Below are 16,121 nucleotides of genomic sequence, written 5' to 3' on the forward strand. Positions count from 1 at the left end.
CAACATTATCTCGTTAATTCAGAAAAACAAAAACAGATTGTTTTTAAACCTTTCACAAATTCTGAGATTATGATCTTGTTTATCAGAAAAAAAAGATCTTTTAAAATGAAAACTGTCCTAGAATTCTTGATAAAGTTTGGAAAACAGAGACTGTTTTATTATTGAAGGCATTCAGCTTCCATATAGTTTTTTTTTTCTTTTCTTAGGTGGAGGATTCTTCTTTATTGTCTTTCTTAAATAAACAGCATACATTTTTGCTTTTCTTGTTTTTAAAATAATTGTGCCTAGAATGTAGGCTTTTTAGGCTTTAAGAAAACAAAATCAAAGATGCAATATAGGCCAAAAATGCGTGTGAATGGTCCTGTCCAGACCATAGACGATCTTTGATTGTACCTTCCGTACACAATAGCATTCTTTCAGTGAAGCTGACCGGCGCTAGGACCGGGGGCGGGCTCCGGGGGAAGTCCTCTGCTGCTGGCGGGGCAACAAGGCACACAAACACACACACAGGCTGCACACACTTACACACACACACACACGTATACACACACATACACAAACACACACTTCCACACACTCCGCGAGCTCTTCTCCGACAGAGGAGAGAGAGCGCGAGCGCAGAGAGGGATAAACAGAGAGCGAGCGAGACTATAGGAACGCGGCGGCTCGTGTGTGTGTGTGCGCGCGTGGTGTGTGTGTGAAGGTACGCTCGCTGCTCGGCGGCAGAAACGACTGGCGGGGCGGATATGGAGGAGCAGGGGAAAAACGGTGGGAACTGACCGAGCACCGAGACGAAGAGAGAGAGAGGGAGGACGGACGGACAGCCACGGAAGGAAGGAAGGAAGGAAGGCAGGAAGGAAGGAAGGGAGGAAGGAGGGGAGAAGTGTGACAGAGGACTGCGAAGACGTCTGGAGCACACCAGGATCCTAAGGTGACTTTAGGGGGGCTTTCACGCGGATCTGTGTGTGTGTGCGGGGTGTTGACATGTGCTGCGTGGCTCTGAGTGTGTGCCTATATATACATCTGTGTGTGTGTGTGTGCGAGCGTGTGTGTGTGTGTTTAGGGTTGTTTTTCCACGAGCTAAAAAGAGGCCAAAGTGTGTAAAGCGAGCTGAGCTGACCGCTGCAAACTGGAGTGAAGGGATCAAAAGGAGTGGATACTTTTTTTTTAGGGTAACGGCGTGAACCCATTCCAACACACACACACACACACACATGCACACACACTTCTCAGGTACTTGAAGTTGAGCTACAGAAAAAAAGAGGTCCATTTTCACCCTCCTTCTCATGCATTGTGTGTGTGTGTGTGTGTGTGTGTGTGTGTGTGTGCAGAGTTTCCAGTGCACACACACTCTTGGGCTGCAAAATCACATAATGCATTTTCTCACTTGATAGTAGCAGCTTCTTCTCGTGTGTGTGCGTACGTGTATGTGTGTGTGTGTGTGTGCCATATACGGCAAACAGGTTGAGGGGAGGCAGATCTGATCAGACGCACAGCAACAGAGGAGAGAGCGTGGCACAGGCTGAGCAGCAGCACATTGGATTACACACAGACGACTACACACACACACACACACACACACACACACACACACACACACACATACACACACAAGCTCAGTGGCCAGCAGAACAGCTGGGAGAAATGTGTGTGTGAGTGTGTGTGTGTGTGTCAGAGAGAGCCTGAGAGCAGTTAATGCACGCCGCTGCACGTGCAGAACTGTTTGCTTTTATATTATCTTTTGCTACTGAGCACTGTAAATATGTGTGTGAAAGACAGACGCCGCATGTGTGTGTGTGTGTGTGTGTGTATGTGTCTGGAGACAGGAGGTGGAGGAGGGTTAAGGGGGGGTGGGTGGTGGAATCAGATGACCGAGAATAAGGCAGATGAGGAGATTAATCCGAGGGATGAGACGGGAGAGGAAGCGAGGGATGATGGAGGAGACGGAGCGGAGGAGACGGGGGCTGACATGCTCTCTCCAGGAGTGCTCGGAGTGCTGCTCATTCATAATTCACCTCCATGCCAAACGTTCATTCACATATTGACCCCCCATGGCTGCGCTCAATGGAGTTCTCGCCCCTCCACCTCTGCCTGTCTCTCAATGGACACCCCTGTGGCGTGACGTTCAGTTGGCCCGCTTCTTTTCCACTTTAGAGACTTTTTTTTTGGTCCGTTACAGCTCTTTTTCACTCGTGGGCTCTTGATGTGAGATTGAATTGTGTAAATTGAATATTGAATTCAGACTCCACCCCAGACACAGATAATTGGTATGGATGGCTCAGTGGGTTAGTGCTCTCAGAACAACTGTTGTTGGTCTGATTCCCTCAACGCAGCTAAAACAGTCCATAATGGATCTATAATTCATGTGTGAATGAATTCAACAGTCTGTGTTTTGAATAAAAGCACAGACGCCGGCGCATGATTTATTCAGCGTAAATACTCAAAAGTGGCTGCTTTAATATTTCTGATTGTATTGGCCGTGCCTGGAGCTGCACTGTAACCCACCGCTGTGCTCTGGTCAGCTGTGGCCCATCAGCCATATGGCAGAGCGTCTGAAATGCACAGTCAGAAAATTAAAAAAACTGTGCTGCAGAAGTGCATTTAGTTCTTAAAGGTAAACACGAAATCAGCAAAAGTGATAATATCCTGACTTCTCTTACGTAGATGTGATAACTCAGTGAAAAGAGCACACAGAAGAGTCAGTGTTGACACTGAATTTATGCATTTCAGTTGTAAAGGTTCACCTTTGTCTTGTGCAGGGGAATTTAATGAAGTACATTTATTCAAGTACTGTACTTGAGTACAAAGGTGAGATTCTTGTTGTGTACTATTTTTATTTTATCCCACTTTCTGCTTAAAATCACTACATCTCAGAGGGAAATACTGTACTTTTTACTCCATTACGTGTATTTGACAGCTTTAGTTAGTAGTTACTTTTCAAAATAAGACATTTGTTTTGTTTGTTTTGGGTTCAGATACTCAGTTTTGTTGTGAGATACACGGCTGTTAAAGGTGCCAATGTCTTGTTAAGAATACTTGGTTTTGTTGCCGTCCACTACATGTATTTGACAGCCTCAATTACACGTGACTTTTCAGATGAATGTTTTTGTCTATTTTGGGTTCAGACTCCTGGTTTTGTGGTGAGAAACACAGCTGCTAAATGTGCCGACATCGCGTTAACAAGAACTGGTTTTGTTGGCAGAAAGTGGTTGATAAATGTCCCCACGTTTTGTTAAAAATATGCGGTTTTCTCATCAGAAATGTCTTGTTAAAAACACTTTGTTTTGCTGCCGTCCACTCCATTTATTTGACAGCTTTACTTTCGAGTGACCCCTGAAACATGGCTGTTGAATGTCCCGGCATCTCGTCAAAAATACCTGATTTTGTCCCCGCCTTGTTAATTTTTTTTACATAAAACGTACATTTTGCTGATCTTGCATACTTGTGTGTAGGTTAGGATATGAATGCAGGACTTTTACTTGTAACATTACATTTTTACAGTGCAGTATTGGTACTTTTACTCAAGTAAGGGATCTGAGTACTTGCTCCACTTCTGTTTTTTTGGTCTTAGTAGTAGAATAAGTTTTGTTTCCTAAAGCTGCTGTAAAGATTCGGCCACTAAGAGTTACTTCTGTCTCAGTACATGACGGAGCCGCACTGCCGTTGTCCAGGGTTTGATTCCCACTGGATTTAACCGCACTAAATATAGTTAAACTAATTAAAGGCAGCGTCCACCTCTCCACCCCCCCAAATGAAAAAAATTATTATAGCCACATCAGTCATTAAAGGAGCTGAATCTGACAGTCAGAGCATTAATATAGCAGCTAACAGCTATTAGCTATGTTAGGATACAGCGGAGTATTGGCGTCCTGAGCAGAGAATGAAGTCATGCTCCCTCTGTGTGTTATATTGAGTTCCTCTGTCCTTTGTTGCGGTTGACAGTCCGTCTGCGCTCGCCTGTTAATGCAAGTGAGTTCCTGTGTGTGTGCATCTCACTGAGCGGATGTCCATTAATCCTCAAATAGCGCAAATTTGAATTGTGAATATAAAATACGCCTAATAGAAACAACAATTTAGAAAAAAAACTCCCACATATTGCAAAAAAATGTTTACACTCGCATGAGGCAGTATTTCAGGTGATTATAAAAAGTCATATCTCTGAAAACTGCAATGGAAACACTTTTTAGTCTTTTCTAGGTCACGTGATGCTGTGTCTATGAGCTTGTCAGTAGGAACTGGCTCCCTCATGATGCAGCAGGAGCTACAAGAGCTGTTATTGCATCACATAACTCTGAGAAAGGTGAGCAGATCAAGTTTTGAATCCACAATTCCTCTGTGAAATCGTGGACTGTCAGCTCCCAGAAATCCCTCATACATGGACGCTCCCGCGTATAAGGGGCTCGCCTTTCCATCATGGCTCCATAACACGCCTACGTAGCCTTGGACTGGAAATAATGACGGCTAGTGCGTTGGCTGCAATAGAAATAAAGCTGCTGATGTTCTGAACATCCATCGCCATGGTAACAGTGATGTTATCACTCAGTGGAAACACAGTCACCTCGCAATTCTGTGTTATCGGCATTTCGAAAATATTGCTGAAGTTCTGTGGAAATCTGTAATGAAACCCACATACTGGCTAGCCAGTTGACGTTGCTATGTCCTGCACTCATGGCAGTTACCACAGATAACGCCGTCTGATCCACGGTGACAGAACGGCTCAACGTGGAAGCACAACGTCCACCCTCCAGTTTTAATGCAACTTAGCCTGCTAGCCATGTAATCGCAGGGCTGTGTTTGAAATCACAAACGAATGTACCGTTCACGTTAGGTATGACGTCAAATTGAGTATGCAGTGCATTACAATCGCATAGTATGGGGATTTGGTGTACCCGAAAAAGCTCAGATATGACTTGAGCTAAAGGGACGCTCTCATCCGTCCCACAGTGCATTTCATCTCTTCAGACTGTGCAACAGTGAAAATTTTGAACCTGCTGACATGTCAATTTGTCTAAGAAATAAACATGATAAACAAATTATCAAGAAAACAGGCAGAATTAGAAAAATACAGCCATACTCCTCCTGAGTTCAAGTTTCTGTTTTTAACTAAACTTAGATGAGCTTAATACTCTTTTAACTCGAAGTGAAACACACTGGCAGCAACAAGTAAAACTTTACAAATTCAAAGTTAGTCTTAACATTTTTCCAATAATCACTAATCTGATTCAATCGAAATAAACTCTTAATTCATACAGAGTAAGACGTGACGTGTTCATGCTTTTTAGAGGCAGACCTTTAAATTAATAAAACAAAATGAGAAATTGCCCCAAAAATACCCAAATTATACCAACTAGTAATGCACTCAGCCAATCGCCGATAGCCAACTTATTTTTGTTTAATTTGTCCAACCATAGCATTATGTTACTCTGTGCTTCCGAACACAGCTGATATCTACTTTCTTAATTCTGCTGACAACGCTCTGATTGTTTGACTGCACAACAACAGACCTTTTTGAATTACTGAACAAAATAGACATTTGATTCGGAGATTCAGAGATTCAGAGGACAGGAACCAGGCCACGAATATTGGTCATTCAACATGCAGACACATTTGCGTCTTAGCTGTAGTACCAAGTGGAGTGCAGTTCTTCTAATGGCCACTAGAGGCTGACTCCAAGAGCAATGAATTTACATAACTTACCCATTAGGGTTGCATTGGTACTATATTTTCACAGTACGATAACTGTCTTGGAAAATATCACATTTTTTAGGTGTACGTATTTCACAATTATTATTATTATTATCATATACAATGAACCTTAAAGGAATAAAACAGCAGGGGTTTTATTTTGGTGCAGCAAATGCTTTATATTAATTGAAACTTGAAACCATTATTAAATGTTCAGGTCATGATAGATGGCCACTGCAACTACTATATGCACCTGTTTAAATTAATGCAAATATGCTCACTTCTGGCACAACAAATCCAGCTTCTGGGCCACATAGGTGATGTCACAGTGGCCATGTGCATTATTTTATTTAATTGTTTTATTGTCTGTTAGTAGTAGTAGTAGCGTGGCTACCTCATGTGACCCTCACTTTCTGGGTCGTAGCCTTTAATAGTCTGACAGAGAGGTGTAAGACATTTGGATCCACATTACAGATGTTGAATTATGCTGCACAGGAGGAACTTTAGATACGGGAATGATTAGCAAACGACCGATTTGCTGTCAGTTAATTTCTTGTAAATTTTGATAGGTGACCTTTGCCTTTCATGCACTGATTCATGTGTTAAAAAAGCCCGAGAGTTAAATCACAGTTTTAAATTGCAGTAGAAACACAGCCGGCTAAAGTGGCCAAAGAGGCTCAGAAGAACAACGCTCGTCTGTATCCCCCAGGTTATTATTGTCTTCAATAGGCCTCCTGCTGATTTGAAATGGACTCATTGTCCACAGTGATGGGCACCTCAGCTCAATTAGCCTCCCTCCACTTAGGCGTGCTGAGCTTTTGCGGGTCGCGTCCTCACACACAGCCGACACACAGAGGAGCGAGCACGCGCACCATCACGCACGGAAAGACGTCAGCGGGTGTAAAAATAGATTTTATAAATGGGGGGAAAAAGTGTTTTATGTTTACAAGCGGTGATGTCATGTTTGGTTGAGATCCATCGCTGACGAATCGGAGGGCAGCTGTGGCGAGTATCAGCCTGTTTAGCTTTGGCTCGGCTAACTGGCGCTCTTTTTTCTTTTTTCTTTTTGGTGCTTTTAAAGGAGCTAGTTCAAGTAGTTGCAGTCTGTGTGTGTCTCCGTCTTCGTGTGTGTATGTGTGTGTGTTGTTTTCAGCGGCGGAGGCATGCACACAGTGACGCTGCTCCGGTTGCCAGGCAACACAGGAACGTGGGTGGAAGGATTTCCTGTCCTTAGGAAGCTTTGTTTATAAGTGGGGGGGGGGAGTGTGTATGTATATGTGTGTGTGTGTGTGTGTGTGTGTGTGTGTGTGTGTGTGTGTGTGTGTAGATTTCAGTGTGTATTTCAACAGTATGCTTGAGTGCTTGTGTGCTTTTAATGCACTCTGCGCCTCAAGTAAAAGTGCGAGAGAAAAGTCACTTAAGACACACACACAGCACTCTGTGTATACTCTTTGCACACAGAGAAAAAGGAAAAAAAGGCCCTTTCTAGTCTGTTGAGTTGGATTTGCGTTGCATAACTGTGTTTGCAGCGCTCTGTCTCCTCCTCTTCTACCCAAACACTCATGTCACAGCCGCCGCGCTCACGCCAGGCCGCCTCCCGCTAATGATGTCATCAGCATGCCTCATTTTATGTCTCCTCTCACACATGAGATTGCAATTATGTGTTCTTGCCCTGCATGTAATCACACAAAAAACACACACAGCATGCCTGTCCTGCAGGCGTTGGACCCCTGTGATTACGTAATGGACGCTGACTGAATGGGGTGACGTCAGCTTGGCTCTCTCTGACTGTCCTGTCTTTCTGGCTAGCTACAGTGATGTCATAAGTGGAGGCAGCCATACACTGTGTGTGTGTCTGTGTGTGTGTGTGTGTGTGTGTGTGTGTGTGTGTGTGTGTGTGTGTGTGTGTGTGTCTGTGTGTGTGTGTGTGTGTGTGTGTGTGTGTGTGTGTTGGCATGCATGTGTGGAGACAAAAATGACCTCAGGAGCCATCTGATTTATATAATGTGTTTACTCCTCCTCCTCTTTCCCCCTCTTCCTTCCCCTTAAAGTGGAAAGACTTCACAGCTAAAAGATACTTTATTGTTTTAAGGAACGTTAAAGGACGCTCCTTCACCGCACGCGCACACACACACACACACACACACACACTCTGTAGCAGCCCACTGAGAGCGGCTCCTATTTGAAATGAATATCCCAGTGTCTCGCAACTGGTAACTCCATCGCCTTGTTGCCCTCCGTCTGCGACTGTCTGACCTTTGTTGATTCTCATCCCAAGACTCGCCAACAATCACAGGCAGGCAGCGAATGAAAGGAGATGCTGCTGGGTCGTCTCCGCAGATACTGTACGTGCCAGTTCTTATTTTAGCAAGAGAAAACACAGCGTCATGGAGAAAGAGGAGCGATTTGGTGGTTGGCCTTCTCCAGCTCTCGACAAAAATATCTGTTTTTAGCTCGCCGTTTGAGCTACGGGGTTTTAAGCACAGAGGAAGAGTGCTCTATTTGTGTCTTGAGTTGAATAGGCCGCCTGTTGTGTTCTCCATGCATTGCGGTCGCGGCTCTGAACATCAGCCATCGAACGTTTGGATGGGAGAACTGGGAGCTTTTAACAGACCTGAGCACACACACACACAAAAAGACGCACAGACACACTTTGTCTTTCCGCCGTCTTCTCCCACTTTCTCTCTCTCTAACCTCAAACCCCAAACCAAAGGGAAATCACACCACACAGTGACTTAACAGCTTACGAGCTGAGCAGCAACACACACACACGCGCGCGCGCGCGCTCACACACACACACACACACACACAAATACACAAATGATATAAATACACACGCATAAACTCAAAATATGCAGAGTTTCCTAATAAACTGATTAGTATTACTTCAACCTCACTAAGACCAAACCACAAACAGTCCAATGTACATTCCACTAACCGCACACACAACAGCTCACCACTGCACAGGATCATTTGTACAAACATACGCACACACGCATAAGCAAACACAAAAACAAAAACCCACATATATATTTTAGACCCAGCCCAGTCGCCAGAAGAAAATGTTGGCATTGTGCGTTTCTACAAAACAAAAATACGGTACTTCTGAACATTTCATGTTAGCGTTCCTATGAGCTGATTTTGTCACTGGGAGGTGGAGGGGATGGTGTGACGCCTGCCAAGATGCAGACAACAACGCTGTTTTTTAGCAAGTTTGTGTTTCCGGCTGCTTTTAAGGCACGAAGTATGGATTTTGTTGCAACCCATTCATGCTTTTCCAGTGATGCTCTTTAGTCATTAAATGTGGGTGTTTTTGTAGCAGCCTATCAGCGGCTTTTCAGGCTCCAAATGCAGGTGTTTTGTAGTGACCCATCTGTGTGTTTCTAGCAGCTTTACAGGCACCAAACATCGTTTTGTAGCAACCCATTGGTGTTTTCCCAGTGGCTTTTTAGAGTCCAAAGGCGGGTGTTTTGTAGCATTCTGTCTGTGATTTTCCACTGGCCTTTTAGGCTCCAAATGTGAGTGTTTTGTAGCGACCTGTTGGTTTTTCAAGCAGTTTTTTAGCAACCGAACATGGATGTTTTGTAGCAACTCATCAGTGTTCCTCCTGTAGCCATTTAGGCTCCAAACACAGGTGTTTTGTATCGACCTGTCAGTGTTTGTGCAGCAGCATTGTAGGCTTCAAATGTGGGTGTTTGTAGCAAACCAATTGTGTTTTTCCAGTGGCCTTTTAGGCTGCCCCCATTTTCTCAGCAATTTCTGTGTTTTGTAGCAACCCATCAGTTTTGTTCCAGTGGGCTTCAAATGTCATTGTTTTGTAGCCACCTGTTGGTGTTATTTCAGGGGCTTTTTAGGCTCCAAACATGGTTGTTTTGTAGCGACCCAGTGGTGTTTTTCCAGTAGAGATATTGTTGTTGTTTTTTTTAACCAAGATATTGCTGTTTCCTGTCTGGGTTTTGCTCTCTAAACCAGGTGTGAAATCAAAACACAACTTTTTTCAAACCATAAAATGTATTTATTTATTTTTTGTGCCTAAATCTAACCACATGTTAACCACAGAAACGGAAACTTAAAGATTAAACATATTCGTGGTTTGCAGAAACTTAAACTGACAGCCTTTTTTCTGGCCTTCGGGTTGTTAGACCGTAACATCACAAACAAATCGTAGATGCCCTCCAAATGATGCCTGAACTTCCCTTCAACAAGTTACAGTTGGACAAAGATACACAACTACCGTAATTATATACATCACCGCACACACACACACACACACACACACACACACACACACACACACACACACACACACACACAGGCTCACCCCCCCACCCCCCAGCAGTCTTAGGGCCTTAGTCAGCGTCTGTGTGTCCATGCGTGGGCCTGTTCCCTGGCAGTGTGAGGGGAAAAAATACCTTCCCATATGATGTAAACACCAAAGTCCCTCCGTGTGTGTGTGTGTGTGTGTGTGTGTGTGTGTGTGTGTGTGTGTGTGTGTGTGTGACTGGCATTCTCCGAGATAGGATTCGCTCTCTGTGACAGTTTACCAAATTATTCCACAACACTGTGCAGTTTCTTTTTAAAGATAAGTTTCTCTGCCATCTCTGCTTTGTTCCACTGCACACAGTGGAAAGAGACGGCGGAGAAAGAGGGGCTGACATGTGACATCACCAAACTAAACGAAGGAGTAAGGTAAAAGCAGAGGCCGCTGCTTTTAACTCAATTTTTAAAAATGCCTTTATTGATTTTGTGATGGTTTTAGAGCATGCAGCACTTTCTTTAGAGTAAATTCAAGCCGGTGAACTTTATTATTTCTTACTGTTTTGAAGAAGATGTGATTATTGAGTCTTCAGGAGGCCCCTCAGTCTTTGTTTTCATACATAAATCAGATATTAAATGTGTGATTGTGTGAGTGCACATATGATAACATGTCAGTCTGACTGTACTTATATTGTGGCAGATAAGGCAAAGAGTATTTTAACCGAAAGAACAGGAAAACAATAAGCATGAATGTGACCAACTCAGTAGCATCAGATTTGCTGCTCGATGCAAATATTGGACTATTTGTTCCTTTTTTTTCCATTGCGAGGTTTAAAGTTTAAACGAGGTTCAGTGTGAAAGTGGCATTCTGATTTTTTGCGTTAAGCCAGATGTCAGTTGCATCTCCATGGTCAAACCAGCCTGTTTCTTAAATTTTAGAGTGCCCCCGTATTCTAACCTTCATGGTAAATGCACTGAAATGTGATTGCGTTTGTTCTTTAAAATAAGGTATCAACACAGAGTACATACAAAATACATTTTTGGAAATAAGATTAATTTAATATTTTCAGAGCAGATATAAAACATGTCACATCTATTCTGTATAAATTAAGAAACCCCAGTAAATTGTGAGGAAAATTACTTTAATCTTTGATTTTGGGTTGCTGGAAAAACATCTTGACGATGATTAAATTTCAATTAAGAAAACCTCTGACTTCAGACACACTCAAAATCAAGCCTTTTTACTGTATCAATTTGGAAAACTGCCAGAATTATAGTTCCACAACATTCAGTGCGAAAAACATTTAACACAAAACTGACTCCATCCAATTAAATGAGAGTTTTTTTCACACAAGGTTCAAGTCCATGTCAACATGTCCTCGGTCCAGTAGGACAGGTGCATTTTTACCAAAAGACAGTGCTTTATTCATCGTCCACAGAACGCAGACCCTCCTTCTCAGCCCGCTGTTTATGTTTTGAATCTCCGCTGTGCACAAAGAGAGCGAGGCAGAGAGGACAGGAGTCTTGTTCCTGTGATAACCTATAAAGAATTCAGCACACAGATGGGCTGAGCTACCTGCAGTCCTGATGAAACACTTTTTATCCTGGTGTGTTTTTAGTCCCAGTTTACTGTTACTGTGTTCTGGGTTTGGTTAATGTTGTCCGCAGAGGTTTGCTGTACAGGTTACAGGAAAACAGTGGAGTGTGAATACCCAACTGGCCAAATTTGGACAAATATTTATAATGTGCAGCGGCTTTGGGTCGTTTTCTGTCGACTACAGGTGATGCTTCAAGTTCTTTTTAGTCAAAATATAGTATAAAAATATAAAATTTTGGACTGACTGTCTAAGTTAGGATACTTCTTTATTTATGTGACAATGCATGAATTTAGCTTAAATGAACTGCGTCAGGCTCTGTTGGGTTTGCACGTAAAAAAACCGAATCCCCGTCGGGTTCGGGTTGGACTCAGTTACTGCTCTTTTGGACTCAGGTTTAGACATGAAGACATGAATATTTGGGTCCAGTCCCAATATTTACGTGCATATGAAGAACCACATGCATTTCTGTTATCCCAGAACAAATGGTCTGCAACGAAGCCGACTGTTGCGTCACCTCATGTCGTCTGTGTCGCAGCCAGAAAGTTGCAGGTGAACTCACCACAAAGTCTGCAACCAGCAGAAAAGTGGAATTACACCGTCTGGGTCGGTCACATAATGCTCAAAAACTTTTTCCCATTGACTGACGTCAGGAAAGAGACTGCTGTAAATCAGTAAATAATTATTATTTTTTTTTTTTAGACCATTATTTAAGCTAGCGAAGCACTAAACCGCAAGTCAGTTGCCCCGCTGGTGGAAGTTACCTGCTCGGGCACACTTAGCTGCTGTAAGTCTGTAGTGCACATGTCTCATGGGACAGTAGAAGACAGTAAAAGAGCTTTTTTTGCTTTGTGTGCCAGTGAGCAGCTCTCATAGGAATGAACAGGGCTCAGCCTCCATGGCTGTATCCAGACTTTCCTAATGCATCCATCCAGCACGTAGCCGTCGTCTGTAATTAATCTGAAAAGGGAAACCGTCTTTATGCTTGTTATCGAGAACGCATTAGTGTTTACACTGTAAAAGATATGTAGTGCTAGACCTCTTTGGCTGCTGGTTTGAGTTATCGGATCACAATGCATCTTGATGGTCGTTTACACTTGTGTTTTGTGCTTCTAATCAGAAGACCCAAAATGCATTTTAATGCCATGTATAAAGCGGCTCTGTATGTCTCCTCCTTAATTATCTGTTTTACACCCAAAAGCCCCCGAAGCTGCAAATGTTCCCACTATTCTGCTGCTAACTGTTCCCTTTGGTTTAATTTGGAGCGCCAACAGAAGCTCAAGAGTTATCGTGATCTGTAACGAAGCATTCAACACGTTTCCTGCACAAACTGCAAAAACAAACTGACCGCCACCGTTTTTATCACTACAGTCAGATCAGGCCGAAGGAGACCAAACTGGAAATTATATTCACGGTGTGTTTGTTGCTAGGCAACTTTGTCACAATACCCCTGTGACCTTCCGACCCTGCCAAGTATGGTGTTACTGTCCCCGTCTCGCACTCGTATGCGTGTGTGCGTATGTGTGTGTTATCTGAGACGATGGTGAGGCTGCCGCATAGCAACTGAGAACAGCTGTGATTTCACTGTGGTTTGGATGAGCGTGCGTGTGTGTGTGTGTGTGTGTGTGTGTGTGTGTGTGTGTGTGTGTGTGTAAGAGTGTGTGTTTAAGCCGCCGTCACTGTTCATCTATGCACACACCCACAACAACATAATATGGCACACTGTCACTTCCACAGTGTGATAGAGGCATAGACTCAATCAGCCAAAATGCAACCACCACCCCCCCTACACACACTCACACACACACACACACATACGCTCAACCCTGTTGTCAAATCCGAAAATAGAGAGCAGAGGGAGCGACGGAGCAGTCATTTCCCTGAAGATCCATTCATGTAAAATACTGTTATTCAAACCTCCCTCCCCCTTATTCAATAGTCTTATTCATCTCTCTCTTGACTGCAAAACCAAACACGCCTTGTCTTCTGCTTCCCGGCAAGAGCCTTTGTGCCCGAATACACGCCATCTCCTGTGTGTGTGTGTGTGTGTGTGTGCGCGCGCGTGTGTTTTCTGCGCTCCTCTCCATAAGAGGAATGTCCTTGGCCTGTCCGACCTGCATGCTCCCACTGAGCCCTCCGTCAAACACCTGGGGCGGGTTCTCCTTGTGCCGCTGCAGCCAATCCGCAGCGCTGGCAGTTAATGACATCAGTTAGCGGCGGATCTTCAGGACCGGCCCCTCGAGGTGATTCGTCGGGGAGAGAGAGTGCTCTTATTGTTATGATGATTAAGTGTTATATGAAGGGCTATCAGAGGAGAGCCCCTTAATGAAAGTGGAGCGCGGAGAGGCAGAGGCGGCGGAGCTGTGGAGAGCGGCACAGGGAGGCAGGAGAGAAGGGGAGAATGAGGAGAGTTTAAGGTGCGGAGAGGACAGAGCAGGAGGGAGCTGAATATTCAGCAGCTGTGTCCAGACTTGCTGACTCCGGGTGTTCATGCTCTGAATTCACCATGAGAGGTGCGCAGGAAAACCGCTGTAAAAAAGAGCCAAAGGGGAAGAAAGCAGAGAAAGAGAGAACAAGTGCATGTATGCGTTAAATGCATACAAATGTGTGTGGGTTTTTGGGGCTGTTTTTATGTGTGCAGGAATTCAAGAGTGTGTTTGTGTGCGAGTGGAGTTTCCCTCGCCGTTTGGTGAAAGAGTGGAACGCCCTGCCTCAGAGGAAAATTCCATCCTCAGCTGCTCCTACGCTGTTGTAAATCATCAGGCCGGGATGTCCAACACGTTCTGTTATTTTGTGAATAAGCTGCTGTCATTTGGCTGTTTGTTGTATCCACTTTCCCGCAGTTACTACACTTCCCACAATGCCTCTTGACACCTTGCTCATTACCCCACCTGAGAATGTGCTTTAACTTGTTGCAGGATTTATTTTCCTCTCCAGAAAAAAAGTCACGCTGGCTTCACACCAAACAAATTTTCAAGCAATTTCACTGTTGCCAACAAATTTCCAGTGTCAGAATCAAACCCTGAGAGAATTTTAGATTTGTGGCGCGATCCTTTGATCTCAATCATTTGGGGTTTAGGTGTGCATAAAACTCAGTTTGAGCTGTCTTAACCCTTTAAAACCAGGAACCACATCACTTTACTTGTGCTGCTTTCAGACGCCTTCACGGCTTGCTTTCCTTTGAAAACATGGGGAAAAAATGGCAATGGACTTGGTGAGAAGTTTTCTGCAAACTGCAAGAAGTTAGACGATTTAGAAAAGTATTTTTAGGAAACAATAGAAAGAAGTTAGTATTATCTTAATTATATATATTTTTTTTAAAATTAGTGAATTTTTTATGCAATTTTTTTAACAGGTCATTTTTTTTTTTTTTTACTATTTTCCTTAGTTTTTATTTTGTTTTAATTTATTTATTTATGAATTTAGGGAATTTGTAGGATTTTGAGATGTTTCTAGGATTATACAACTTTTCTTTGATTTTAGGATGTTTCTTGGATTTAAGGGATGTTTCTTGGATTTAAGGGATGTTTCTTGGATTTTTAGACATTTCTAGGACTTTAGGACATTTGTCGGATTTCAGGACATTTCTATGATTTTAAGACATTAGGGTCTTAGCTAGGAGCTCTGTCAGGAGTCGCAGGGGATCCTCGTCTGGCACTTTTTGTGATTACCAAGCTCTGTTTTGATGCTGTCTGGTGAACTTTGGTACTTTATGGATACTAAAACTCCAAAAACGATTCCCGGTGTGAATCACTTTATTTTTATTGTGCATTAGAAAATGTTTAGGGGCCCCCTGGCACTGCATGGGGGCGCAGATTTGAGCTGCGGGCCAGAAATTGAGTATCAGTGGTCTATACTGGGCATTACTTGCCCCCTGTAAACATAGTGTTGTGGTTGCATTGCATTATGGTCTACCATGAATCCTCACACAGGTGAAAATGTGTAAGCCTCCTCCTCCTGGATGGATCGCTCCCTGTGTGAGTGCGTGTCGTTGCTATTTGATCTCGTAAAGCAGAGCCCAGAAACCATCACTAAACAACAAAATGGGACCAGACTTCCTTCAGGTTTATGTGTTTAAAGGTGGATTTTTCATTTGAGTGGCTTCCAGCGCACCTAAAAATATTTCATTAGTATGGGCTCCACTGGAGAGCTGAAGTGTCTGATTGTGTTTCACAGGCTTTTCCAGCCTCACAAGAACACGGTTATGGAGGAAACACTCGACAACTTTTATTTGCCTGCTGTCTCGTTGATGGTTTGTCTCAATGCTGCGGTTCGTTTTTTTCTCTGTGACTGAAATCAACTTTGGCTCTGGGGCTTTTAAACTGAAAAAATGAACCTCACTGCAAGTTTGACTGCTACTAGTGCACAAGTAATTTACAGTTTTCATGCAATATGTTAGCACACTTGTTTTCAGTCCCACTCTGTGTATAGAAGGATGTATGTTTTCATCTAAAACAGTGAGTTAAATGAGCAGGTGAAGTTTAAGATGAGGCTAAAACAGGAAACTTGTGCAGTGAGGCGTTTACATGTTGTCAGCCAGCGACCCGGCGAATAGAGTGACTGCTCAGAGACACACCCTCTTTA

General features: G+C 43.5%; 1 protein-coding gene across 1 annotated transcript in view; it reads left to right on the plus strand.

Annotated features, from left to right (window-relative positions):
- The first annotated feature begins 553 nt into the window (after positions 1 to 553).
- Positions 554 to 16,121, plus strand: part of ches1 (checkpoint suppressor 1) — an 85,217-nt gene continuing 69,649 nt past the window's right edge. The window contains exon 1 of the mRNA XM_042503177.1: positions 554 to 931. The gene's annotated coding sequence lies outside the window, so the exon portion shown is untranslated. The remainder of the gene's footprint in view (positions 932 to 16,121) is intronic.

Source organism: Plectropomus leopardus, chromosome 16 (assembly GCF_008729295.1).
Source record: "Plectropomus leopardus isolate mb chromosome 16, YSFRI_Pleo_2.0, whole genome shotgun sequence".
NCBI classification, from domain to species: Eukaryota; Metazoa; Chordata; class Actinopteri; order Perciformes; family Serranidae; genus Plectropomus; species Plectropomus leopardus.